Below are 25,061 nucleotides of genomic sequence, written 5' to 3'. Positions count from 1 at the left end.
CGGGTTATAGCCTCACATGCGCACCAGGACTGGGGTCCGCATGGCCCTATCTGGCTTCTAAAACCTTGAGGGTGTAACTAGCCCAGCAGTGATGGTTGTTTGCCCGGCTCATTCATACTCCAGGCCTGGCTCTGTGCTCTGGACTTTCCAAGGGGCAGAGTTGGCAGTCTTGTTCTTGCCCTCCTGAAGTTTCCACTCTAGAAGAAAAGGTGGCACAAATGTCCTGAAAAACAGAGAAATACTGGCTAGTGCCGGGTTGCAAACTGGAGTCCTCAGGTGCACCTAGCCAACAATCATGTGTTGTTTGGGTTGCACAAGTGTGTGTGTGTGTGTGTGTGTGTGTGTGTGTGTGTGTGTGTGTGTGTGTCTGTGTCTGTCTGTCTGTCTGTTTTAAACTAGGTACTGGCTTTTGTTTTGTTTTGTTTTTTAATATTTTTAAAATCCTTGTTTATTTTTGAGAGAGAGAGAGAGAGAGAGAGACAGAGTGCAAGCTGGGGTGTTAGAGAGAGAGAGAGGGAGACCCAGAATCTGAAGCAGGCTCCAGGCTCCAAGCTGTCAGCACAGAACCCAACAAGGGGCTCAAACCCATGAACTGTGAGATCATGACTTAAACCGAAGTCGGATGCTTAACCAACTGAGCCGCCCAGGAACCCTGACTTTTTTAAGCTTATTTATTTAGAGAGCGAGCGAGAGAGAGAGAGAGAGAGTGAAGAGAGAGAGAGAACAGGGGAGGGGCAGAGAGAGGGAGATACAGAATCCTAGGCAGGCTCCAGGCTCCGAGCTGTCAGCACAGAGCCCGACGCAGGACTCGAACCCATGAAGCACGCGATCATGACCTGAGCTGAAGCCAGATGCTTAACCCACCGAGGCACCCAGGTGCCCCTAGGTACTGGCTTTTGAAAATGGAAACATTTCACAGTAAATTCCAGATTTGTGCTTCTCTTGAAACGTCAGGAGAATCCAGTCACATTCTGCCCAAATTCTGGTCCAGACAATTGAATGGTGCTGAGAATGGCTGCCTCCTTGAGATGGGATATGTGCTAGCAACTCACACCTTGTCCGGGTCTACTTGGTTAATTTGTGGTCCCTGCCTGTCCCCCTTTTCCCTGCAGGCTTTGGAGTCTGAATCTCTTGAAATTAGGGCTTCAGATCTGAGTGAGACCCACTTGCGGCCGTATCCTGTCTCTAGGGACTTCCACAGACTTGCATTCATTCCCAGGACTCAGTCCCTCATGTGTCTGCCATGACCAGTGACCAGTTAGGATCCCTCCTATTTATTGTGTGCCCCCACGCTTCTGGCACAGTGCTCTGGGCTCAACCTCTGGGGCCGAGCAGCCTCCAGAACGAGCTACCAGCAGGCCGAGTGCTGCTGTTTTGGTAGACGTCTGACCTGCCCTGGTGTCTTCACCTCTGCCAGTTTCCTGTGTCCTCACTTGGTGGCCCAGATCATTTCTCAGAGTGTGCCCATGGTAGCCATTGCTGCCTCTCTGAAATACTGAGGGGTAAGAGAGAGAGGACAGGTTTTCCCTCCACCCCTTCTGGTGCCCTGGTGCAGCATTCTCAGGCAAATTGATCATACAGCGATGTCAGGGTCGCAGCTGGCCCTTGGGAAACATTTCATCCATGATGTCATAATTGATTTTCCATGTCCTGACTCCCCCCCTCCTCCCCCCCCCCCCATTTCCCTGCGTCTCTGCTGCTATGATGCTTTACTGATTCCCCTTGATGTTTGGGGAAAATTCACTCTCCGTGACTTGTTTTGTCCCTGTTAATCCCCAATCAATATGTGGCATCCAGTGCAGTCACTGTTCAGGGGGAAATAATAATTATTCTCCCTGGGCCAAAAGTCATCTTAATTTCAAGGATAAATGGCTAAGTCAACTTTCAGGTTTTTCACTCTTAAAGTGACAGGTCATGGGTTGGCAGAGGGAGGCAATGCTTCCTCCTATCAATTCCAATATGATAGTTTATACATATAATAATAATACCCTTTTTATCTTTAAAAAAGTGCCTTCTTATTTCTGCTTTGACGGAGCGCCTACAGTATGCAGATCTCTTTGAGCACATCATCTCTGGGCCTCTCAATTGCCCATAAGGTGGTTTACTCCTTTTGGAACAGGAGGAAACTGAGGCAAAGAGATTGCATGACTTATCCAAGGTCATATAACTAGTCGGGGTGGCGGAGGTATGTTACGCTCCAAAGCTCACAGTACATTGAGCAAGAGCCCCGCTGGTAACTTCATTCCCTGCCCTTTCATCCTTGTCCATCTCCTGGGACAGCCTGAAAGCCCCCTTCTCAAAACTCCTTTTCCGGTAGGAGTGTGATGATTTATCTTTCTCTTTCAACCTTGGTTTGTAGAGTTTGGGATATGCCTGGGGGATGTGATCATGTTTCTGGGGTGAATTACTGCACATTCCAGGTCACAGAGTGTCTTTAATGTTCGTGAGCAGGTGAGTGGGAGCAGCAGGGGCTGATGGGAAGGAAGCCAGGGTGGCATCTGCAGAGCAAGAAGGGTCTCCGGTGAGATCAGCTCTGCTCTTGAACACTCTCCTCCAGCCTGTGGGGAACAGGGAGTCACAGGGTCAGGGACTGCCCCCGTTTTTGGGCACTGATCATCTCGCATACATGTAGAACTCCTGCCTGTGCAAAGTCTCCTCTGTTATGTCTGAGGATTGTGCAGTGGGTCCGTTGTGTTTTTGCTTTGGTCTGGCTGTATTCTTCTTACAGTGTCTGCCACTTTTTTTTCCAATTTTGGCCTCATTGTCAATGTTTGCAGCTTGAGATGCTCTTGTGGGTGCTTCATGGTGCTGGCACCCATGTGTTACCACACCATAAGCTCTGTCTTAGGACGTTTGCAAAGATGCCAACTCTTAAGTTTCCAGAGCAGTGAGAAGAAGTCATGTCTCCTGAACTCTGGGATACACTCTACCATCTGAGCTCCAAAGCCATCCATCTTGTGCTTTGCACTTAAAGTGTCTCATAAAAACACAGGCTTCAGTTTATCCATTCATATTCTCTCTAGATTGCGCCAGGGACCATGCCCTTGGTTCTTACTCTTCCCCCATCTCTGTCTCTTGGGACATCAAAGCCTCTTGTTTCTTCTTCATCCCCAACCAGTACCCTTATGCAGTGGGCTCATGGAAAGACACTGTTCCAGGGGGCCCAGCGCACCTCTCAGACATGTTGGGATTCCAGTTTGGCTTCAAGGTAGGGCCTGGTAATATTTAATAGTATGGGCTTGGATGAGAATGTAAAATGGTGCACGGGCCTTGGAAAACAGGTTGCCGATTCCTTAAAAAAATTAAATGTAGACTTACTCTATGACCCATCAGTTTCACTCCCAGGAACTTACTCAAGATACAGCCATGAGGATTCTGAAAAGTATTATTCATAATAGCCCCAAAGCAGAAACAAGCCAAGTGGCCATCCGTCAGTGAATAGATATACAAGATGTGGTAGATCCATACAGTGGAAAACAATTCAGCAATAAGAAAGCGATAAAATACTGATAACTGCTAGCAAATTCGCTTTTGACCCTCAAACACATGCTGGATGAAGACATCCAGATGTATGGGCACGTTGCACGATTCCATTATGAAATGTCCAGAGAAGGCAACTCTATAAAGACAGGAAGTAGCTTAGTGGTTGCCTGAGGGAAGTAGGAGTAGGGATTAACAGAAAATAGGCATGGGGGGAAATTGGGGGCATGCTGGGAATGTGTAAGACTGGAGGGTGTTGATGGTGGACAGTCTATAACTTTACGAAAAACATCATAGAATTGCATACATACAATGGATGAATTTCATGATATGTAAATTATACCTCAATAAAACTTAAAAAAAAAAAAAAGCCACAACTATGTGGGCCCTGATTCAGACAGACCTTGATTTGAGTCTCCACTCTATTGCTTACTAGCTGTGCCATTGTGGGTTACTTCGTTTATTTTATTATTTTTTTTAAGTTTATTTATTTATTTTGAGAGAGACAGTGTACATGTGAGAGAGCAGGGCAGGGGCGGGGGTGGGGGGAGGGAGAGAAAGAGAAAGAGAGAGGGACAGAATCCCAAGCAGGCTCTGTGTGCTGATGGAGCAGATCCCGACCTGGGGCCTGATCCCACCCCCTGGGATCATGGCCCTGAGCCAAATCAAGAGTCAGACACTTAACCCACTGAGCCACTCAGGTGCCCTGAGGGTTACTTCATTTAACTGAACCCCTGTTTCCTTATCCATAAAATGGGCATAAGCACTGCTTCCTAGGGTTGTTGGGAAGGTTAAAATTGGTCAAAGCACTGTTAGCATCAGGAAAATATAGTAACAATAAAAGTTAACATGCATAAAAAAAACGAACATTGATACACTCTGTGCTCCATGCAAGTTAATTTTTTTATTGTCTTTCCTCCATGCTGAGATATTTTTTATATTATTAACTTTTTGTTTTTTTTTGAAATGGACCTCAGGAGTGCACAGCTAGTGAAGTAATTCCATTTCTGTATCTTGGAAAGAATTTTTGGACGTATGGTGCCCTGCTTACCACAACGGGTCTTTCAAGCTCCCTGGGCTCTCAGGCTCCTGCTTCTTATTTTTGCAAAGCTTCTTGTAGAGAGGCTTAGATGGAGGATGGGCAGGATGGCCCCACGGGGCTTCCCGCAGCCTCCCAATTAGACTAGTTGTGGGGAGACTCTGGAGGAGGGAGGTCTGGGCCTGTGCCAGCAGGATGGCTGGGAGTCTGGGGAGAGAACACAGAGCACAGAAAGGGAACTGTCGAAGCAGCCAGTTTCATTCTGGGCTTGGCAATTGCTTGTGCTGTCAGGAGGAATTGAGCTACTCTGCTGAGGAGAGCTGCCAGGGGCTGAGAAACTCTATCCTTCCAGGTCTCCCAGCACCTCGTGGGCTTCCTGAAAACCTGGCACTGCATGGTGGGAGACACAGAGCTTTGAGGTTGGGAAATGTTGAAATGACATTGAGAGCGCCATCTTGGATGATAGTGGCATTCGAAGTCTTCATCATCTGGCTTCTAGTCTGCATCTCCCCCTGAGGCCTGGCTCCTCTGAATATCCTGGGCTCCCTTTGTCCATAGGTACCATTCCCCCTCTGCCTCTTTGTTTTCATCCCTGCAGCTCCCCCCCCTTTTTTTTTTTTGCAGAGGGGGACTTTGAACCTTGAGAGGTCAAGCAATTTATTCAAGGTCACACATCCAGTAAGTGGCAGAGGTGAAATTAGAATCTGGGTTTCGATGATTCAAGAGCCCTTGGCTACTAAGCTCTGTTACCTCCCAAATTTTGGTGTGAATAATAGCACATGTGAATAATTTGGTGTGAATAATTATCACATTATATCATGACTTGATGATGTCACATCTGTCTCCCCTCTGCAGGGATTGCACATTTTCCACCTCTGTATCTTCTGGGCTCAGCACAGAGCCTGATGTACAGGAGTGACCTTGGGTTCTACCACTTGTTAGTTCTGTGGCTTTGGGTGACTCATTTAAACTTTCTGAGCCTTGGTGAATAATACCTACCCAGGCCATTTGCGAAGATTTGGTGAAGTGATCTATGCATGGTGCTCCATGCCAACTAAGTTTGGGGCCCCCACTCAGTTTGGATGGGGTTTACCTTAATCTCAGCTCCAGGGACTCTGACAGACCCCCGGCTGGCCTGGCCAGATTGCCAGGCCACAGGATTCCTTTGCCACAGGGATTGGTTCAGAGGTGGACATGGGATCTGGATGGGCCAATCTATGCCCTCTCTGGGACCTTGGCTAGAAATACCAGGAAGAGACACATTCCATCCTTCTAAGATAGCGGGTGCTAAGGGCCATATAGACAGTGAGGTATTGCTTTCACCAGGCAGGAAAACACTTTCCTGAGAGCCCAGAGGAAACAGAACCAAGAGGAGAGTGCAAGAGATTTCTGGTCATATTATTTGAGTTTCTGGATCCAGCCACGCCTGGACTTTCTCAGCTACGAACCAATAAATCCTCTCCCTTTCTCGAAACTTTTGGCTCGAGTTAGCTTCTCTGGGTTTTGTCACTTGCAAGTGAAACTACATTTCACACAGCAGGCATCTGAAAGTGATGAGTCTTATTTTTATTTATGTGGTCAGGGCTTGAAGGAGTGAATGAAATCATACGTGCATATGAAGTGATCAGAGTTGAACTTCAGATTTAGCGAATATCACATATTGAGATAGGCAGGCAAGGTGAAGACATGGGACAAGGTCTAGAATTCATGGGGCAGGAGGTTCTTCAGCAGGGTGCAGGACATCGAGACCTAGCTATTTTCTGGTATAAAAGCCACCTTGGGGTTGGGGAATAATGACGGCAGGTTGAGGCCCGGTGACGAAGACCTTTAAATGTCACAATGATGCATTGGAGGGTAAGCAGTGGATAGTGAAACCAAAGGCCAGTAGGTCATATGGAATGGGCACGAAGGAGGACAGTACTGGCAAGTATGGGGCACAGCTAGTTCTCAGTCTTGAGTCAGTGAAAGCCAGGTTGGCAAGGGGATGTGGGTAGGGGTCTAGCCACGCATAGCATAAGCCCTGCCCATGGTAGGTGTGACAGGTATGTTTTGATTTGATTTGATTTTTTTTTTAAGGAACTGAGCTTGTTGACTGTAGTTTTACATTATCCTAGGTTTCATTCATTTAAACCATCCATTTAGCAGGTATTTATGCAGCACCTATCACAGGCCAAGCACCCTTGGGGGCCCAGCTGGTAAAAAACAAAAAAAAGAGGGATTCCCAGACATCTTAGAGTGTACTTCTCATGGGGTAGTGCATGTGGGGTATGTTAGGTGGTGATCAGAGCTAAGGAGAAAAGACATTTGGGTTTTGGGGGGATGGGGAGACTGAATGGAGGAGCACGTGCTGTTTAGGGAAAGTGGGCAAGGGGAGCTGATAAGGAAGTCTGCCTCAAATTCAAGGCTCATGGCAGGGGATGCTTATTAATTTTGGGGAGGTTGTTTATGGTGTAATACTAAATGGGGAAAATCAGCATAGGAACTACAGAACATTTGGGGATAGAGTAGGATTGCTTTTACCAATGGGAAAATCTTGAATCTGAGCCAATCTTTTTTCTTTTTCCTTAAGCAACTTTGGTAATTTTTTTTTTAATGATTTGAAAGGACTCTCATTGCAATTGATACTAATATCAGAGACTGTCATGAGACTGAGGGGGAGAACAGCCTCCCCCAGGTAAAGTCAAGTTATCCACCTTTCTCCCACAAATGTTGTGTCCTCAATTGACTAAAACCTCCCAGAGTGCCCTGAAATGGGACAGGCAAGGCTGTTGTCTCCAGGCCTGTGACAGGTACAAGCTCCAGGAATCTGGGGCAGGGTTGGGGGCAGAGTGTCTTGACCTGGCTCTCTTGGGACCACAGTCAAGCTTGGTATTTCCAAGCTTGTCAGGATTCTAAAAATCCAATCATTGTCTCATTGATTGATTGATTGATTCATTCATTTATTCATTGAGTTACCACGTATTGTGGGCATCAGATGCCCATGTCCCTCATTTCTTACTCAGTCTCTCTTTTGCTCAGGGATATGGAGGAATGGTGGCAGCCTCAAAAAAAAAAAAAAAAAAAAAGGTCTGATACATGCATCCTTCACTAATTCAGAAAAATCTGCATGTTTGATGATTAAAACAAAAGACCCCACCGTATGCAGGTACAATTTACATAACATAGCATTCACCCATTTTAAGTGTACAATTTGGGGGATATTTAGTAAATTCAATGCCTTGTGCTACCATCACTGCTTATCCAATTTTAGAACATTTTCATCGCCCCAATAACATCGTTCTTGTGCCCATTCCTACCCCCAGGCCACACCAGTCTATTTTCTGTTTTTGTAAATTGGCCTATTCTGGCTGTTTAATATCAACGGAAGCATACAATATGTGACCCTTGGTGTCTGGTTTCTTGTGCGTAAGCGCACTGTTTTTGAGGCTCATCCGTGTTGTAGGTGGTATTGAGATTTCATTTCATTGCTGAATAATATTCCATTATATGGAGGGACCACTCTATGTATCCATTCTGGCTCTTTTCTGTTTGGAATCTATTGTGAACAATGCTGCTCTGAATATTCTCACACACGTCTGTGTGGATGTCCGTTTTCATTTGTCTTGGGTAGATACCAAGGTGGGGAATTGTTGGGTCATACAGGAAGACTACTTTTAAGTTTTCAGGAAACTCATAGCTTAGGGTTTTTTTTTTTCTTTAATGCTTTTCTTTTTCGTTTTGTTTTTGAGAGAGAGAGAGAGACAGAGTGAGAGCACGAGAGGGGCACAGAGAGAGGGAGACACAGGATCCGAAGCAGGCTCCAGGCTCTGAGCTGTCAGCACAGAGCCTAATGCAGGGTTGGAACCCATGAACCGCAGGATCATGACATGAGCAGAAGTCAGATGCTTAACCCACTGAGCCACCCAGGCTTATAGCTTAGTTTTTAAGCCATGTTAAAATGTCCTCCCAGCTGCTTGCAAAGGGCCGTTGGTGGCCCTGGATGCCCTCCCCATGTGACTGTCCCAGGGCTTACAATGGGATTTTCAGGACCTTCTGCCACCTGCCAGAGTAGATCCCCACTGCCACCCGCAGCCACTTGTCCATGCAGCCCCCTCCCCGCTCCGAGGAAGAGGGAACCCGAAGAGAGCCATGGCTGTCTGAACGGGCTTTCTCCCTGGACCAGACTTGTACAGTCCTGTAAAAGCAGCTGCAACGTTTCCCTGCTGCAAAGGGTTTTTCATGCAACGGACAAAGGAGCTGAATGTCGTGTTGGAAAGGTGAACCCAGGTAGCTGGGATGAAAACAGCTGGGCACTGTTTGCTCTGCATTTCCCTGGGAGGAATCAGCTGCGTTTGAGGAGCGGTCCGGTCCATTTTTCAGCTTCAGCTGCGGCTTGGGTCTGTGTCAACTTTCAGAAGCATAGAGGGGAGGGGACTGAGACTGTAGCAGGAATCAGAGGTCTCTGGAGACTTGGAGACAGCCTCCAGATGGTATGACAGGTCAGGGAGGCCAGTCAGCCAGCTGAGCAGCTGTGATGGGGAGCCCGTGATCAGAGAGCCACACGTGGCTTCGTTCATCCCGTGGGAACCTGGGGAATTTGGGCTCAACCAGACTGTGCCCAATGGAATCTTCACTTGTCTAAGACACAGGAGGTTAGTGTAAGTTGAACAGATGCCAACGGTACCAGTCTTCTTACTGGTAACTGATCCTCCCCTAATGGGGCCGAAGGTGATTTTAGAAAAAGACTCAAAACCAGGTTCCCAAGATGGAATTGTTGGTCGCTGAGAAGGTGCTATTAAGAAGGCGACCTCAGGGGACACCTGGGTGGCTCAGTCAGTTAAGCATCCAATTCTTGATCCCGGCTGAGGTCATGAGAGATGACCCGTTTGTGAGATTGAGCCTTCCTGTCGGCCTCTGCGCTGAGCCTGGTGCCTGCTTGGGATTCTCTCTCTCTCTCTCTCTCTCTCTCTCTCTCTCTCTCTCTCTCTCTCTGCTCCTCCCCTGCTTACATACACATACTCTCCCTCTCTCTCAAAATAAATCAACTTTTAGAAAAAAGAAGGTGATCTCAGGCATCAGATTAGTTATACAAAATCATCGGATAATGTATTTAACTCCTCTGTGCCTTGGCTTCTTCATCTGTTAAATGGGACTGAAAAGAATATCTCCTTGTTTTGAGGATTAACTGGGATTATGTTTGTATAAGCTTTAGCAAAGTGATGGATTCATAGAAAGACAATAGTAAATCCTACCTATCATTAGTTTTATTTTTAAATTTATGCTTTATTTATTCCTAAGGTGATTTTTTATTTTAAGTCTCCATTCTACCAGGTGAATCTGGTAGATTCTCCCATTCAGTTCTACCAATTGAATCTTGATGTATTCCAAGTAGCCCCTGGTGATTCAGTCTTGCCTCTCCTCACAGATTTTGTGTCTGTAAATGTCGTAGGGTTGTAGGCAAAGCACATGGAGAGAGTGTGATCATCCTTGCCTGGGTGAGGGGCCATCCTGTCTTGAGTTATCGTCTGTCCAGGCTGATATCTATGGAGGCTCATTTTATCGTGTTACTTGCAGCTTTAGGAACTGAAGCCCAGAGAGATAAGGAAACGTGCTTAAAAAAACACAGCTGAAAAATGGAGCTAAGATTGAAAACCAGGTGTGTCTGACTTCAGGGACTTGCTCTTTACTATGTGTCTTCCAAATGTGACCTGAAGGCCTGTGCACCTTAAGTCCAGATGGTCCCATCATTAAAAAACCAAGGGGAAAAAGGGTTTTTTTGAGGAATGGACTAGGATTGCCTTGTGACCGGGCAGAGAGGACCTTGGGTACTTACTTGAGTCATCTGCCAGATAAAAGGTTTTTGTTAAGTTTAGAAAGCAACGGTGTTTCAGTTAACAAGGTATATTCAGTGCATATCTGTTGAATTGAAGGAAGTGGAAAGGGAGAAGAGAAAGAAAAAAGAGGGAAAAACATAAGAAAAAGAAAGGAAGGTTGGAAAGGAGGAAGGGAGGGAGTGAGGGCAGAAAAGGTTTTTGTCTTCCGTCACGAGGCATGCCTTTGGTTTTTTATTTTGTTTTTTTAATATAAATTTTTTTAAATGTGTATTTTTGAAAGAGAAAGACAAAGCATGAACAGAGGAGGGGCTGAGAGAGGGAGACACGGAATGCAAAGCAGGCTCCAGGCTCTGAGCTTGAGCACAGAGCCTGACACGGGGCTTGAACCCATGAACCGCGAGATCATGACTTGAGTAGAAATGGGACACTAAACCAACTGAGCCACCCAGGCGCCCCGAGGCATGCCTTGCAATGTAATACATTATGGGACTTCACCAGGTTATGCCTTAGTGTCTCCAGCAGAACATTTTCAAAATTTGTATTCTTGGCTTACACCCCACACCTACTGAGTTGGAATCCCCGGGGTCATTCCTGGGCAGGTAAACACAGGTGAATCGACATTGTAACTGTCATCGAGAACTGTGAGTTTGTAGTTTTTTTATTTGGTTTGGTTGGTTGGTTGTTTTGAAGCAAAATTTAGGATTGATTGAGGTTTAGCAAATGATTTGTTACAGGTTGTGAGTCTGGGTTGATTGGGTCTCTTATTTAGACACTTCGGACTGATTTCCCTGTTGGAGGTGTGCTCAGTGACGCACTGAGGGACCATTAAAAGGCACCGCTGGGTCAAGGCCCCTGTTTGCCTTTGTGAGGGCCAAGGAGTGTGCGGGGTTGACATTTTCCCTTTAAGCAAACCCTGTGTCACTTGGAACCAGAGTCTCTTTTTGTACCTTTATCTCGCTTTAGCTCGCTGATGGTAGAGTAACAGATTTGTACACATCTTCCTGATTTTCAGGACTAAAGATTTTCAGGTCTAAATGGACCTAAATCAAAAATGTTTTCACTAATTGTAGCGATGGTGGCCACGGCGGAGGTTCCCAAGGGACCAGTGAGATAGCATCTCCTGTGTGTTTGCATGAGGATGTTCTCCTCGCCTGTTAGCATTAGGTTAGGGTTAGAGTGATCTGTTTTTCCGGGCTTTTTCCAGGCAGTGCCCATCGTGACCTAGCTGGTGGTTGCCTGATTTGAATTTCCCATCACCAGAGTAGAGGATGATCATCCTTGCTTGGTACAGCATCTCTGAATTAATTGGCTGCCTTCAGGACTTGTAGGTGACAGCCATTGGACAGGAATAGATATTGAAACCTTGGGAAAATTGTCTTGCCTGAGAGGCTCATTACTGCATCCAATACAAAGGAATTTGGGCAGGGAGGTCAGAGCTAATGTGCTTAATATTCAGTTGCTGCAGGGACCTAGCCAAGGAATTGAGAATGTCCTGAAAATTACTGGCTCATTTGTTTGCATTCTCTGGCTGTGTTCTTGGAACCCATGGAGGAGGGAGGGCTGAACACAATGGAAACTGGGAAAAGGCCCAGGCCAGTATCTTAGGGATGAGAGGGGTTTTGTGGCCATAGCCAGGAGGTCGTTTCATCTGACTCTGGGTCAATGTAGGCTTCTACCCTAAACTAGCAGCGATCATTCATTCATTCACCACATACTTACCTAGGACCTGCTATAAGCCTGGAATTATGCCTGGAAAATCTTCAGAGATTACCTGTGTTGGTTAAAATATTCCTAGAAACAAGTGACTGTTTTCCCAGAACACAAAGATTTAACAATTTAGCTAAGTCATAATATCGAAGTGTCCCTTCCACTCGCAATGTTTTTTTCTTCTTCGACTACAGTTTTTACTTCGAAGAAGTTAAAAAGGGTACAGAAAAGTACAGAGAACGAGGTAAAAAATCACCCGGCCTTCCACCACCCAGACTCTATGATTGTTAACTTTTGGTCCTATTTCTTCGGGATGTATTTGGTTTTGACATCAGAACCAGTAAGTGACAGGTCATGTTGAAATTGCCCCTTTTCTGTCACCGTCTGTCTTACCCTCTCTCAGGCATGGGGTTAAGGGTCATGAAGTTTGGTTAGTTCCTTTTTATATCAAACCCGGTAACATTTAAGTATTTAAAATTTATTTCTTTTTTAATTGTGGTGACATTTATGTAACACAAAATTTGCCATTTTACTACTTTTAAGCTCAAAGTTCTGTGGCATGAATTGTGCAACCAATTCTATGACCGTCCATCTCCAGATTTCTTTTCATCTTGCAAGACTTAAACTCTGTACCCATTAAACACTAGCTTGCCAATTCCCCCGACCCCAGCTCCTGGCAACCACCCTTCTACTTTTTTTTTTTTTCTCTACTCTCTACCTCTATAAATTTGACTACTCTCTGTACCTCATAGAAATGGCATCCTAGAGTATTTGTCCGTTTGTGAATGACATTTCACTCAGCACAATGTCCTCAAGGTTCAACCACGTTGTAGCCTGTGTCAAGATTTCTTCCCTTTTTAAGGCTGAGTAAGGGTTCTGTTGAATGTATATACCACATTGTGTTTGTTCATCCGTCCGTGAATACTTGGATGGCTTCTTTCTACCTTTTGGTCATTGTGAATCATGTGGCTTGTAACATGGGAGCTCAAATACCTGGTTGAGACCCTGTTATCCGTTCTTTGGGGTGTATCCCCAGAAGTAGAATTGCTGGATCATAGGGAAATTCTATGGTGAATTTTTTGAGGAACCACCATACTGTTTTCACAGTTTCATTTTATAGTCCCATCGCTTCTCGGCCTTTTGGCTAAGATCAAGTATAGTCCCACCAGCAGTGCATAAGGGTTCCAATTTCGCCACATCGTTACCGACAATTGTTATTTTCTGGTTTTTTTTTCTATTTTTTTTTTTTTTTAACAGCATCCATTCTAATGGGTGTGAGGTAGTGTCTCACTATGGTCCAGATTTGTGTTTTGCTGATGATGATTGATAATTGAGCTTCATTTCATGAGCTTATTGGCCATCTGTATATCTTCTTTGGAACAGTGTACCTGCAGGTCATTTGCCCATTTTTGAATTTGGTTGTTCATTTCTTTTTTAGTGTTGAGTTTAGGAGTCCTTTAGGCATTCTGGATATCAACCTCTTATCACATAAATAATTTGCAAATATTTTCTCCCATTCTGTGGCTTGCCATTTCGCTGTGTTGATTGTGTCCTTTGGTGCGCACAAGTTTTTCATCTCAATGTGGTTCAATTTGCCTGTTTTCTTTTGCTGTCCCTGCTTTTGGTGTCATATCCCATGAGTGTCAAATCCATGAGATCATTGACCAATCCATTGTCATGAAGGTTTTTACATCTGTTGTTTTTTAAGAGTGATAGCTTTGACTCTTACGTGGAGGTCCTCTTGTTAACTTTTACATATAGATTTATGTTTTGGCAAGTAATATATAGTATTTTATGTTTCAATTTTTGTTCATTGTATCATACTTGACATTGCATTCTCCACCTGCCTTTTCCCCCCTCACTCAACATTATGTTCTGGGGCTTTATATATGTTACTGTCTAGCTAGGTATTCCATCTAGCTCCATCCATCCATTATCCATTCAGCCAGCCATTTCTGTTTTCTCCTTCCTTCCTTCCTTCCTTCCTTCCTTCCTTCCTTCCTATCCATCTGTATCATTTTTCTTCTTTGCCTCCTTCTTTTCCATCATCATCGTCATCATCATCATTTACGTATCTACTTACTTATTCATCTGTCTGGCTGTAGCTACTTTACACTTATTCTGCATTACCCACTCGTTATTCTTGCCTCATCAAGTAACAGGGGTGATACTCAAAATATCTAATAACCCATATGCTCCGTAATAAAACTTTGTAACGGCCCCATCAGACTCCATTTGGCTATGAACAACTGGCACATCTGTCGTATTGGTTCACACCAGCTGACCAGTCTGCCTGCTTGTAGGCACTTGGATTTGTAAACCCCACACTAGCAATACTGCCGTTCCTTCCAGGGGTGATGTTCTTAGAAACAAAATCATCTGAATGTCTTCCTCAGGAAGACTTTCTCCTTTGACTGCTGACTCTCTCACATCATCTCTCCTTGTAGAAGTTTAAGCAGCCTCTTTGGCCTATTTCAAATAGCACTCCCTGCATAGATAACTCTCGGACCTCCAAGGCAAATGTTTGCTTTGATTCTCTACTCTTATAGTTGGGGGTGTATCTGTAGCATTGTCCATCGGTGGCATGTTCCAATGGACTGTAGGTTCTTTGGACCTGGTAGTGTACCTTACTGGTCCATCTGACTTTATTTTGTACCCACCTCTCACTGAAACATGCATGTCAGCTGGTGTCTGGGGCACACCACAAACTCTTGTTAGGTTGGCAAAGGATCAGTGGTCGTGTCTACTTGCAATGCAGCGTCAGGAGTATGTCTGGGACAACACGAGGATGTCCGGTTTTCACGTTCTCATTCACAGGAACTTCCCAAGGTGTTCTTGGCCCTACGGGTCCTTGCCTTTGACAGAGCTTGTCAGAGTAACATGGCTCATGGTATGGCACAGTGATGCTGCTGAAGGTATCAGGAAGGAGCTGAAGCCCCAGATAAAAGACTTGCTTTGAGAAGATGGAGGCGAGATGGTGGTTGACAGCCAGGCGGTGTGGACCAGTGAGCAGAGTGCTGGCTTTGGAGCTAGACACTCACCTTTCTGGGGCTGTGCCTAGAGAAGCCTGGGAAAGTGTGCGTCTTAAACACAGTCATTCCTGGCATGCGGTAGGCACTCAGTAAATATTTGCTGAGTGTGTGCATGGAGCCACATAGCCCCGGGTTCAAATCCTGGCTCTGATGCTGGCTGCCACCTGTGAGATTTTGGACACATTTCTCACCTGAACTGAATTTCAGTTTCCCTACCTGAAAACTGGTGACAGTAATATCCACCTTCATGGTTGTTGGAGAAAGGAGGCGTCCTGGATGTGTAATGCCTAACACAACTACCTACACAAAGCGTGTGTGCCGTAAACACATTGCCCTTAATATGGGTTAGGGCTTTTGTGTATGTTCAGCACAAGCCCTTGGGAGATGGACACATGTATTTGTCCCAGTGCTAGTCTAGTTGTGATCCCGGGAAGGTTTGACGCTGTTGCTGTTTGTTTGTGTTTAAACCCTGTGAGAGAATGAATTTCTGTGAAGCCACCAAGTGTGTGGTCATTCGTTAACAGCAGCCGCCGGAAACTAATAAAGGTGGTTTCTGTGCCGAATTCCGCTTACGCAAGAACCTTTTCTGCGCATTGCAGGTGCTTATTGAAATGCCCTTAAAAAGTTTACCGTACAGTGCTGGGAGAGGACACAGAAGCCAGCAGTTCCACAGCGCAGCAGGTGAGGGTTCGATAGAGAGGAGCCCAGGAAGGACAGGTAACCCCGCGGCAAGGTGGTGTGTGGGTGTTTCCAGGAATACTTCCTGGAGTTCATGGAAGCTGTGTCCCAGAGATCAAGGAGGAGGCAGCTAGACAAGGATGTGGGAGGGCGTTTCAGGAGAGGGCGCCACACACAGAGGCATGAGACAGCAAGAACAGGCAATAATTCTTGTGTTGCCAAGTCTCTCGGGAAGGTCAGAGAGCCGTCTGGGGCGGTGCTTCTCAAACATTGAGGTGCACGCGGATCACCTGTGGGATCTTGTTAAAATGCAGACTCCGATCCGGTGGCTCTGGGGCGGACTCGGAGATTCTGCATTTCTTATGAGCCCCCCGGAGGCTGCTGGTGTTGCTGGTCTGCAGAGGCACAAAGCCTTAGGATTCTGAGGTTCCTAACACTATTTGAACCTGCCCCGGAGAGAGCCCGCCGAGAAGAAGAAGGGCCCTGCCTGAGGTCACGCAGCCTCAGATGACATCTTTGATCTTAGAACCTAGGTTTTCTGACTTTGAATCCAGTGCTCGTTTTAAACAAGGCATCGTGCGATTTCTTATGATATGCAAATGAAGACCGGATTTTGATTTAGACCCAGCCTGAGAGTCTTTTTTCTTTTCCTGCGTACCTTGCATGCTTATTATCAATTCTGTCTTCATTTTCTGGCGATGCTTTTATTCCTTACGTGTCCTTGCAATTTTCTTTACCCTCCCACTTGTGTCTTTTCCTCTAGATTGGTGCTTCCCAGCAATAGACACATATAGGAATCCTGTACGAAGCTTTAACAAATCCTGCTGTCTGGCTCCTGCCTGAGATTTGGATTTATTTGCTCTGGCATGTGGCTTAGGTATCAGGCTTTTTAAGACTGGCCCCACGTATTCTAATGAATATACCCAAGGTTGGGAGTCACTGATCTAGTCTTTTTGGCCTCGGTTTTCACTCCCTTCCTGCTACTTGCCTAATTTCTGGGGGTTTTTGTTGGTTTCATTTTTGGTTTTTAAATTTTTTTTAAAATTCTTAGTTTTTTAATTTTTAAAGTTCTTCAGTTGATCACCTATATATTTAAAAAATTTTTTTTAAATGTCTATTTATTTCTGAGACAGAGAGAGACAGAGCGCGAGTGGGGGAGGGGCAGAGAGAGAGGGAGACACAGAATTCTAAGCAGGCGCCAGGCTCCGAACTGTCAACACAGAGCCTGATGCGGGGCTCGAACTCACAGACCGTGTGATCATGACCTGAGCCGAAGCTGGTCGTTCAACCGACTGAGCCACCCAGGCACCCCATCACCTATATATTTTTAACTAGTACATTCAGTTCTTTTCCTCCATTTGTTATCAATCCCCTTGAAGTGGAATCTTTTAATACGTTATTGTGAAAACATTTGAGACAAATGTGGATATTCACTCCCACATGCCTCTTCCCGTTGGCCCTCTTTATTCCAGCAAATCCCGATTCCAGTGTAATTGGTAAGCTCTGGGTGTATGTCTCTGTGGCCTGTGGGTTTCTTTCACTTCTCTTGGTGTTGTTTATTTTGTACTATTTGACTTTTCCATCGACACTTGTACGAGCCACATTCTTTTCCCAAGGTTGCTCAGCTTTTAGTTCTGTATTTCCATGGTTTCCTTTGTTAAAACAACTTGAAGAAGCTGGAGGGGCTAGAGGGATGGAAACAAAATTACTGTTTCTAAGATAATAATTAATAGTAATAATAAGTCCTTCTTATCTGGTAAGTCATGACATCTTACTAATCAGGGCTAATTAGGGAGCAGGTTCCAGGCCTTAAGGGGCATTCATTCAGCTGGGTTTTTTTTTTTTGTTTGTTTGTTTGTTGTTTTTTGTTTTTTTGGTGGGGGAGGATTTTGTTTTGCATCCATGTGTATAATGGAGACTGGTTTTCTTGTGTGGCCTTTGTTGAGGAAGGCAGACTGGGTTGGATTCAATCCTTATGGTCTTTGTCCAGTCTTGGTACTGATACTATATACTTGTGTCATAAAATGATTGGGGTAACTTACCTCTTTCCTGTGTTCTAGAACAGTCTGACTAAACCGGGAATTCTCTGTTTCTCAAAGGTCTGCTACACTTTGGCTATAAAAGTAATTGGGATATTTGCTTTTGTGGGAGTGTATTTTTTTTTAACACTGGCTTTTATTTTGAAATTTTGAAACATGTTCAACTTACAGAAACATTGAAAGTACAACAGCAATGACTTTGGTTTAAAAAAATTTTTTTAATGTTTATTTTTTAGAGGGGGGGTGTGGGAAGGTGGGGGGGGTAGAGAGAGGGGGCTGGCACAGAGGATCCAAAGCAGGTTCTGAACAGTCAGCACGGAGCCCAATGTGGGGCTCGAACTCGTGAGATCATGACCTGAGCTGAAGTTAGCTGCTCAACTGGCTGAGCCACCCCTGCGCCCCAGAAATGACTTGAATTTTTATATGGCTTTTGGGCTACTGTGGTTTTCTACTTTCTCTCGGGCCAGTTGGGCAATGTATGTTTTGCTTGAAAACGTGGCCATTTCAACGAGATTTCTATTTTAGGGTGAAAATTTTAAACAGCATTCTCTCATTTTCCTAATCTCGGCCGTATCTGCAGTTGTAGCAACTTTATCATTTCTGACAGGTTTTATGTTATCTCTAATCCTCATAGCGACTCTATGAGGCAGATACGACAGACGTACCAGTACCATTCGTAGTTTACAGATAAGGACATTGAGAGAGGGAGAAATTCAGTGACTTCCCAGGGCCGAACAGCCGGTGAGCGAGAATACCAGGTTCTAGCCGCAGCTTTCCAGAACAGAGTCCAGCTTCCCTCAGCTGTGTCTTCATGGCCTGCTGCTCTGCTACCCACACTTGGGACAGCAAGACCTCGGTGTTCCGAAGGCTCCAGCACTGTTTGCCCATTTCTTACCACATGTGGGCCTCCCTTGGGGATGGCGGGTTCCCCATTTGCAGCTGGGAAACCAGAAGCTTTCAGAGAAGAGCTGCCTTGCCCAAGGTCACCTGGCTTCCACTGGTACCATTGATTTTCGAACCCAGGTTTTCTGATTCTGATGACAGTACACTTGTTAATAATTCACCATGCCATTTTGTCGTGGCATACAAGTAAGGGTTAGGTTTCTATTTTCTGACCCGGTCCGAGAGGCGTTTTCTACTAACAGATTGTTTATATCCTATATCCACTTACTGATGTAACAGGCACGTTTATTGGCCATTAATAATAATTATTATGTTTCCTATTATTAAATAGTTACATAATCAAGTAACAATTATCAGTGGGTTGTTAATAATCATCATTAATTACAACTAATTAAATTAATTCTTATTAAGCTGCCTCTCTTCACATTCTCCCGAAAGGTGTGGACAGAAGTCTCTCCCTGTGTTGTTACCTTTAGGAGAAGTGACCTAGTGGGGTCTGGGGTGAACTGGGCTACACCCAGATCAGCTTTCCCCCGACCAGAGCCCTAGACGACTATAGTGTGGGGCTTAGGCTTAGCTCAGGCAAACACTGAGTTCTTGGCCACCTGCTTCTATCGAGTAGGTATTGACTATTAAAAGGGGGCTGATATTTTGTTGTTGCTGCTGTCGCTATTGTAGATTGCATGAGATCTAAGCTACTGTGCAAGCCCATGTGCAGTCAGTAGTTAGGAGGTACATTTTTTAGAAGAAGGTTGATGGGTGACCTCAGAAAGAGCTGAGTGCACTCCAAGGGGGATGAGAATGTGATCTGAAGACAGTGTCCTCCTAGATGTCCGGTGGGAATGGGTGATGGCAGCTGGCATGGCCATAAAAAATGGCATGATGGTAGTTGGCTACAGGAGAGGACAGGTAGTGCAGCCCTGAGGATGAATCAAAGGAAGGAAGGTTGTAACTAGATATATCTAGATATGTCTACAGTATTTCTTAGCTTTGGCCACATGAGTTGGGTTGCAGAGTTACTCCCACTGCTGAGGGAGTTCCCAGTATAGTAAAGCAGTGAGAGCTGATAAATTCCACTCCAGAGCTTTGGAGCCCTTTGACCTATTACCTGGGGTCACGTGACCAGGGGACCTGTTCACAGAAGGGTCACACATCAAACATCTCCTCCCCACGACCCAGGATAGAGTTGGTGGCCTGGGCCTGCTCCAGGCTACAGGGCGTTGTTGTGTTAGCCGTGCCCTGATTTCCCCGCGGTGGTATATAGGGCGGAGAACCCCGAGGACTGGAGAACATATTTTTACACATAAATATTTATGTCAAATCAGCTCTGGTAAGAAGGTGGCAAAACAAGGCGTGAAAACACAATGAGACAGAGCAGCCTGACTTTCTGCAAATATTTATGAGAGAGGAAAATGCTGGGAGAGAAATAGCCCTGGAAGAGAATAGCAAAAGAGGAGAACAGGACCATCAAGGGTGCCCCGAGCTGTGGCAAGGCTGCCTTGTTGGAAGAAGAGGGTACAGAGGGCAGGGCTGATCACATAATGCTGTTAGGGAGGGGAGGGGTTGACACTGTTTATCTGTGTCTTGAATACCTATATGACAGGCACTTTGCTAAAGCACCTGAAATCCTTTTAACGTTTTTGTGCACTTCTGTTCAGAAGTGTTAAAAGGAGCATTATCACTAAATTGTGCGCGCGTGCGCGCGCGCACACACACACACACACACACACGCAGAGGACGGGTCTATATAACAGACATATCTGGCATCCTTCTCTTTGGTAGAGCGATGACAGCGAACGCCCTATTTCATGGGATCCTCTGAGTACTGAGCGAGATGGTCCACACAAAATACCACAGTGCCCAGCACACTGGAAGCTCTCCATCCATGTCAGATGTCACGGTCCTCTTTTCAGCAGATGGCTCCTCGGAGAAAGGCACAGAGTGGTGGTCGATGGAGCGTGCATGCGCCATGCTCATAGTAGAGGCTCAGTGCTTCTGTTGTTGTTGAAGAAGAAGATAGAAAGAAATACGCTGGGGCTGACCCTGGTTTTGAGAGAAGGAGGTCCGGCCTCCGTGTACAGTACAGCTATAGGCGGTAACCGGCCACTGCAGAATTTTCCTCCAAGGGTCTTCCACTGTCCCTTTAAGATGTGGCCATTTCTTGGGGCGCCTGGGTGGCGCAGTCGGTTAAGCGTCCGACTTCAGCCAGGTCACGATCTCGCGGTGCGTGAGTTCGAGCCCCGCGTCAGGCTGTGGGCTGATGGCTCAGAGCCTGGAGCCTGCTTCCGATTCTGTGTCTCCCTCTCTCTCTGCCCCTCCCCCGTTCATGCTGTCTCTCTCTGTCTTAAAAATAAATAAACGTTGAAAAAAAAAGATGTGGCCATTTCTTGCCAGGCCACCAGCAACTGTTTCTGCCTGTGGCAAGCAGTTTTCCTCAGATTCACTTGACAGTCCTGTCCTTCCTAAATGCTGGAGGGAGCAGAACTGTAAAACCTCTGTCCCATAGGAAACCAGCCAAGCAGTGGTGGTGGTGGTGGTGGTGGTGGTGGTGGTGGAGAAAGAGATGCCCCTACGGTGTTTGAGTGTTTTCTCAGTTCAGCTTTGAGGGACTGTCCATTTTCCAGGCATTGTGTTTGGTGCTGCCTGGGTGTTTTCTCTTTGGATCTTCACACAATGCTGCAGGGGTGAAATTAGCATTCCTGCTTTATAGACGGAGAAGCCAGCTCGCCTAAGGTCCTGTAATTCAAACAAATGGGATAGGACTAGGGTTTGGGAGCTAGACTCCCCGTCTGGGTTTTAACCCTTTGGGAGGGTGTGTGGGGATCGAAAAAGCAAAGAGGTGTGAGAGTAAATGCGCGTTAGCATGTAGTCGGTTCGGTTTTGTGCCCTTGAGAAGTGGGGCAGGAAAGGGGAGATCTTGTTACTCAAAAGGATACATGCCCTCGTTCACTTGGGAGCTGTGTGTGGCCCCGCTCATGGCTGGCAACCAGAGTCAATCTTGAGCGTCTCATCTGATCTGTTTGGTAGTGGTGCTTGGTGGGAAGTTGACGGATGGGGCCCCTTATGCACATGGGATAAGGAATCAGTGGCCTGTTTGCTATGTCTCTGTTGCTACTCCTGGAGCAGAGAGGTGACCCTTCTGAGTCATACAGGAAAGGCATAAATAAGGGTGGCTGGATTGTACCATCGTGACAACAGAGGTATGAGGTGAATGGTGAGCACAGCTGGCAGAAACGGAATCCAGCGAAAATGGGCAAAAAAGGCCTCATTTTGTGTTATAACGAGAGATCGTGAACTTGACAACTCTCCAACTGCCCTGAAGGGAGGCAGCCCAGTCTGGGCAAAAGAGAGACTTTCAGAAGAATCCAGAAAACAAGGGCCTCTTCCAGTAAAGTGGCTACTAACAGTGGGACTTTTGGAGCTGGGCAGGTCACATTTCAAATCCTGGCACCACCACTCATGAGCTGTGTCACCGGGCTTTTACCTCTATGTTCTCATCCAGAGTGTGTGAGTACTGCTCCTGATGCTCGGTGTTATTCTGAGAATGACGTGACATAACATCATTAAAGTGCTTTGCATACAGCAGGTGCTCTGTGTATGGATCGTTCCCTTCCTCTCCACCCACTGTCTTGTACCCTGCATCTGGGGATTCTCTCCTTGGTGAGGAAGGGCCTCATCGGGGAGCACCGAATCCTGACTCAGACTCAGTCCAGCCCTTGGTATACAGGTGTCTCTAGTGCCTGCCCCTTTCCATGACCAAACTTCAGGGCCCACTTGGCTTACCCTATTACTATTAATGGAAACTGTGTTCCTAATTCCCCTCCCCGCTGTGCAGTCAATTTACCTCTTAATGCCTGGTAGAGGCAGCATGCAGAAAGATTGACAACATTGTTCACACTGTTTAAAGGTTCCACTGTGTGCTGAAAATTGTCTAAATGGGGGGATAATGAACAATCACCAAATTGGAGCTTTCTCAAGCTGAGAGGAAAGAAAGGCTTCGGAGAGCGGTGGCCACATGACCGAAGTTATTAGCTGGGGTGGGGAGGGGGAGAGAGATAGTGTCAGTTCCCCAAGCCCAAGAGAGATTGGATCTGTTGGAGCATGAAGCGTTTGGAGCCTTACACTATTTGCAGTTTGCCTGGTAACTTTCCAGGAGATGCTGGGACAAGAAGGGTTGGCACACCTTGTATTCTCCCAGCTCCAGACAGGTGAATAAAACTGTAAATCCATTGGCGTCCACCACAATCTGGACCTACTTGAGATATGAATTCACCATTGATTTCCTGACCGCAACTTCCCCGATGGGATATGCTGGATGGAAGGATTGTATCTCAAATCCCATCTCTCTTTTAGTAGGGGTGTATCTTAAGATAGTTGGCTTCACCTTTAAGTCTCCACTTTTTGCCTGATAAATGAAGGGATCTCACAGAACCATTAGGATGAATTATAGTTGTAATATTTAGAAATAAGTATCATTTGCCGTGCTGCCCTTTTATGGTGGAGAAAGACACTGTGCTCTGTTTTGATCAGCAGCCCTGTGACATAGATTATTATCCACATTATAAAAATGAGACGCTGAGCCTCGTAAAGTTGAGATTTGTCATCCAGGACCTCACAATTAGGAACCAAAATCTGCTTGACTCCAAATATGCTACCTCATCCATCTATGCAAGAATAATATCTCCACATGAGTCACTTGCTGGTTCCAGAACCACCCAGTTCGGGGCAGGAATGCTGCTCAGGAAGTATTCATGTTGAGCAACCTGCCAATAGTCTCATGGGTGTTTCCTTGTATGTAACCCCTCTCTTTTCTCTTGCTGCTTTGACTTTTGCCAGTTTACTTAGAATGTGTTGGGTATGGCCCTAATTGAGTTCAGCCCACTTGGGATCCTTCAAGCCTCATGGATTTGGATGTCCATTTCTCTTCCTAGGTTCAGGGCCTTTTCAGCCATTATTGTTCTAAATATACTTTGTCCCTTTCTCTTTCTTTTTTCCTTCTAGAATTCTCATAATGTGAATATTGTGGGTTTTTTTTTTTTTACATTGTCTCCCATGTCTGCTAGGTTTTCTTCAGTATTTTTTGATCTTTTTTCTTTTTTCTCCTTTCACTGGACAATTTCTTCCTCTTCTTTCTTTTTTAAGTCTGCACCTTTATTTATTTACCTTTCAGTAAGTTTAAGTCCTCGAGGGGGTACAGCATTACACAGATTCTGTGGCCCATGGCTTTGGCGGGAAGGTTGTTTTGGAATTTGGCACGAGCCATATGCCACTGTGTCCATGAGCACGAATTACTTTTCCCAAGATCCCTCTGGTTTTGTTCAGTTTGCCACCAGGAGTCACTGTGTTGTTCTTTGCTTTGTATACATAAGCACATCTCTTGCCTAGATAGAATTTAGTTTCATCTCGAGCATAAACACCTTCAGTTTTAAGAAGAGACATGCACTCCCTCTGTTTCCAGAGACCCCACTTTAACCTGCAAAAATGACTTTGGACCACAGCCTTCTAGACATATCTGTTGTTTTAGGAGTCCTGTTCCCAGCAGGCCTCCTCAGGTTCCAAGGTGGTGGAAAGAGCTGGATAATTTCTAATGTTCTGTCCTCCAGGTCACTGATTCTTTCTTCAGGAGATCAGATTTGTGGTTATCAGAGGCAGAGGGTGAGGGGAGGGTGAATTGGTGAAAGTGGCCAAAAGCTACAAACTTCTAGTTTTAAGTTCTGGGGATGCAATGTACAACATGGTGACTGTAGTTAGTGCTGGTATATGACATATAGGAAAGTTAAGAGAGTAGATCTTAAGAATCCTCGTCACAAGAAGAAATTTTTCCTCTCTTTTTACTGTATCTGTATGAGATGATGGATGGTATCTGAACCTATTGTGATCATTTCACAGTCTACGTAAATCAAACCACTATGCTCTACGTCTGACACTTACACAGTGGTGCATGCCAATTATTTCTCAGTATTACCTGGAACAAAAGAAATATTTATGTGTTTATTGTTCATTAATCTGTCCTCAGTCCTGAGCACTGATCAGCTAGCTCTGAGGTTAGTGTTGGACGTCCGCTGGTTCATAACTAATATTACCAGTCTTGTTGATCCTTACCTGGCATAAAGAATGGGTAGGCAGTCGGGGTGCCTGGGTGGCTCAGTCGGTTAAGCGTCGACTTCGGCTCGGGCCATGATCTCACGGATCGTGAGTTTGAGCCCTGTGTCGGGCTCTGTGATGTCAGCTCAGAGCCTAGAGCCTGCTTTAGATTCCGTGTCTCCCTCTCTCTCTGCCTTTCCCCTGCTCGCACTCTTCTCTCTCTCTCTCTCTCTCTCTCAAAATTAAATAAAACATTAAAAAAAAATTTTTTTTTTAAGAATAGGTA

At 45.6% G+C, this 25,061-nt stretch overlaps 1 protein-coding gene and 1 pseudogene across 2 annotated transcripts in view; one reads left to right on the top strand and one right to left on the bottom strand.

The window, feature by feature from the left end:
* SHISA9 (shisa family member 9) overlaps positions 1–25,061 on the top strand; it is a 278,951-nt gene that overhangs the window by 158,019 nt on the left and 95,871 nt on the right. The window lies entirely within an intron of this gene.
* Positions 109–24,201, bottom strand: LOC122472041 (annotated as a pseudogene).

Source organism: Prionailurus bengalensis, chromosome E3, assembly GCF_016509475.1.
Source record: "Prionailurus bengalensis isolate Pbe53 chromosome E3, Fcat_Pben_1.1_paternal_pri, whole genome shotgun sequence".
Classification (NCBI taxonomy): Eukaryota; Metazoa; Chordata; class Mammalia; order Carnivora; family Felidae; genus Prionailurus; species Prionailurus bengalensis.
The sequence above is the reverse complement of the archived record's forward strand: the minus strand, read 5'-3'. Positions and strand labels throughout refer to the sequence as shown.